Below are 4292 nucleotides of genomic sequence, written 5' to 3'. Positions count from 1 at the left end.
CGTGATAAGCTCTCTGTTCCTGGTGTTAGAGTTTCCGCTGTAGCCACTGCTGGAGGTTGTGGCAGCCGCTGGGAGACCAACTATAATACTAAAGATAAAACAATTATTAATCTATCTTGGTTCATTGAGGAGTTTGCTTTCTGATAAAGACAAGTGGATTTTGATAGAGGGTTCCAAGGTTGATGATATTGGACAACTGTGAATCATTCAGAGAACATTTTGGGATCATCTGAGTTGAACTCATGAGAGGGAATCAGGAATTCAATAACAAGCCCAAGGATGTGGAAATGTGGGCAAATTTTAAAAATTATTTTTAATAAGCTTTATTTTTGGACAGTTTTAGATATACAAAAATTGTGAAGATTGTGTAGAGAGTTCCCAGAGCCCATTCTTTCTTCACATTTCCTTAGTTTTTCCCTAACATCCTTTCTCTGTTCTGGGATCCCATCCAGGACACCACATCACGTTGAGTTGTCATGTCTCCTTAGGGTCCTCTTGGCTGTGACATTTTCTCAGACTTTCTTTGTTTTTGATGATCGTGACAGTTTTGAGGGGCACCGGTCAGGTGTTTTGGAGAAGTCCCTCTATTGGGGTTTGCCACTTGTTTTTCTCATGGTTAGACAGAACTTATGGTTTTGGGGTGGGAGATCATGGAGGTAACATACCATTCTCATCACACGTTTCGAGAGTACTTCCTATCCACTTGGCTATCATTGTTGATGTTGATCTTGATCACCTGGATGAGGTAACATTTGTCAGGTCTCTCTGCTGTTAACTTACTCTCCCCCCTTTCTATGTGGAACATATCTAAAACATGAACTCTAGGCCTGAAAGTGTTCATGAGCGCACATTGTATAAAATCCAGTTGAGGGATATTCTACAAAATAATTGGCTGGTACTATTCAAATTGTCAAATTGTCATGGAAACAAGAAAAGCTGAGGCTATGTTCCAGGTTGAAGGAACGTGTGAACTAAATCTCAGAGTGGATCCTTGACCACAAAAAATGTTGTCATTGTTGGGACAGTTGGCTACATTTAAATTTGTAATGTGGATTAGATAATAATATTGCATCAATGCTAAATTCCCTGATTTCTATAATTTTACTGTGTTTATACAGTAAATGTCCTTGTTATTAGAAAATATACATAGAATTTTTGAGGGATAAAGGGGAATGATATTTGCAACTTACTCTCAAACGATTGAGAAAATTAATATTATATACAAGAGAGAAAGAAAGAAAATGATCTAGTAAATGTTACAAAATTTTACCATTGGTGAATCTGTGTCTATTGCATATAAGAATTCTTTGTGCACTTTTGCCAGATTTCTATGTTTGATGATAATTCAAAATAAATGTAAAACTAAATAAATAGATACAGTGATAGTAATAAGCTGAAAGGAAATTGAGAAACCGGGGACTGCTATCTCTCTTTTTGAGCCAAAGGTCAAGAACTTGCTTTAGACTCACAGACACGTGGGGCTCAATTTATATTAAATTATAACTAGACTACAGGATCCATTTCTCAGTTGCCATTTAATCATTAACATACCGAGAATTTATTAAATGCTCAGGTTTCAGGGACTGGGCTAAGAGAATTCGCATATCCACCACACGGAAGATGCAGAACAGCAATTGTTATTTCATTGGCCCCGCCCTTCTATTTCCCAGTGAAGGACCCTAAGGCCACAGCTTCACATGTTCATGCAACAAGCAAAAGGGAGAGTGCCCACAAAATGTATGGAATATCGACTCTACGAGAACTTAAAGAAACATCTAGTTTCCTGCCATTTCCCATGGGCATCATAAGCTAAAATTAAGACCATCTAATGAATGATATAAAACCCAAATTTGAGGGCGACAAAGTTTAAATTAGAATATTTGATAATCAAGAGAAGAATCATCATCTCTTTCCTATTCATTCTTGGGCTGGATCAATAGATTGAATTGAGCACTTGTGTGTCAAATGATGTGCTGATAACCCACAGTTTTAAATCTGACTCAGTTGTTGACCTTCTTGTGCTTTTGAGGGAGAAAGACAAGAAACCAGACCGTGTTTAACAATGCGATAAGTGCTATGAAGATGAAAAGAGAAGGGACCTATGAAAATACGTGGGAGGGGCACCCCACTAAAGTTTAGGGGGCAGGTGAACTTATGAAAGGAGGTGATATTTAACCTGTTATCTCAAAATTCAGTAGAACTTAACCAGGCAAAGAGATGGAAGTGGATATGTGTTTTAGCAGAGAGAATAAAGATCAAATAGTTACATATTTTACCAAGTAGTTACTTATTTCATTATTTTTTTTCATTTTTTCTAATTTCATTCCTGTATTCCTGCCAAATACCTGTAGATACTGATAGTAATCATAATGATACTGTGAAAGGCCAATAATTATTGAGAGCTAGCACATGTCAATAATATTCTGATCACTTTACACATTCATAAGTCATACTTTAATCAAACTTTAATCATAAAACTGATTATATGAAGAAGTTACAAATTATTCTCCTACTCCACACTCCATGGAACACTAAGAAATTGGTTAAAATTGTTAACTTTATTGGAATGATACAGCTATTAAGTGGTTGGGTAAGACATCCAGCCCCTTAGACTCCAGACGCTACGTTATGAACTGGACTACAGTTATTCCCAGGTCATACCTGAGTTTACACTCTGTCTTGTACTACGGTTATCACTGGGTGACATCCAAAGATGTGGAGATCTGTGATTTATTGATAAGGAATTCAAAATAGCCGCTTTAAGGAAACTCAGTGAACTACAAGAAAACAGAAAGAAAATTCAACAAAATCAGGAAAAACAATGCATGAACAAAATGAGAAGTTTAACAAAGATAGAAACCATAAAAAAGAACCAAACAGAAATCCTACAGCTGAAGAATACAGTGAACAAAACGAAAAAATTCAATAGAGAATATCAATATCATAATGGATCCAGCAGAAGAAACAATCCATGAGTTAGAAGACAGGAACTTTGAAATTAACCAGTAAGAGGCGGAAAAAAGCAAAAAGAATGAAAAAGAGTAGAGAAAGCCTACAGGATCTATCAGTCATCACAAAAATAAACAATCTACACATTATTGGAGTCCCAGAAGGAGAAAAGAGAGAGAAGGGGGCAGAAAACTTATTTAAGGAAATAATGGCTGAGAACTTCCCAAATCTGGGAGAGATTTGAATACGTAAGTTCATGAGGCTCATAGGCCCCCCAAAATCCCAACTTAAAGAGATCCTTTCCAAGACACGTTATGATAAAACTATCAAAAATCACAAAGAGAGAATCTTAAAAGCAGCAAGAGAAGAGAAGCTGGTAAGTTACAAGGGAACCCCAGTGAGGCTACCAGTGGATTTCACAGCAGAAACGTTACAGTCCAAGAGAGAAGGGTTTGATCTATTCAAAGTGCTGAAAGAAAAAAACTGCCCACCAAAAATACTCTATCCTGCAAAATTATCCTTCAGAAGTGAAGGAGAGTTAAAGACTTTCCCCGACAAACCAAAGCTGAGGGAGTTTCTCACCCCTAAGCCTACCTACAAGAAAGGCTGAAAGGAGTTCTTCCAGCTGAAACAAAAGGATGCTAATTAGTAACATGAAAATATACAACATATTGGTAAAGGTAAGCATACAGTCAGATTCAAAACATTCTAAAACTGTGCTATGGTGGTGTGTTATTCAGTTAACTCTAGTATAAACGTTAAAGGACAAAAGTATTAAAAATAGCTCCAGCTACAATCATTTGTTAATGGATACACAAAATAAAAAGAGGTAAATTGTGACCCCTGGCTTAAAACACAATCCCACGGTTCTCGGGGTACACTGGGCTCAGCTGAGTGGTTCTCACTTGGACTCTGTCACGAGGCTGCAGACAGATGACACTTGAGGGTGATGCTGTCTTAAGGCTTCTCACTCTCACGTGCCAGCACCTGAGTTCAGATGTCTGGAATAGCTTGTGGCTGGTTGGGTGCCTCTCTCTCAAAGATGCCTCTCCGTATGGCTAGCTTGGGCTTCCTCACAGCATGGCAGTCTCTTGGGCAATCAGACCTCTTAGATAGTGACTGACCTTACCCAGGGAGAATGTTCCAAGAGACTCAGGTGAAACTTTCAATGCTTCTTATGATCTGACCTCAGAAATCCCAAGTGTCTCTTCTGTCTTATTCTATTGGTTAAAACCCAGTCACAGGCCAAGCATGGACTCAAGGGGAAGGGACTATACGAGGGAAAAAATATCGGGATGTTTGATTCTCGGGGTACCATCTTTGGCAACAAGCTATCACTTTGC

The sequence above is a fragment of the Equus quagga genome, chromosome 13 (genome assembly GCF_021613505.1).
Source record: "Equus quagga isolate Etosha38 chromosome 13, UCLA_HA_Equagga_1.0, whole genome shotgun sequence".
NCBI classification, from domain to species: Eukaryota; Metazoa; Chordata; class Mammalia; order Perissodactyla; family Equidae; genus Equus; species Equus quagga.
Note: the sequence above shows the minus strand (reverse complement) of the source record.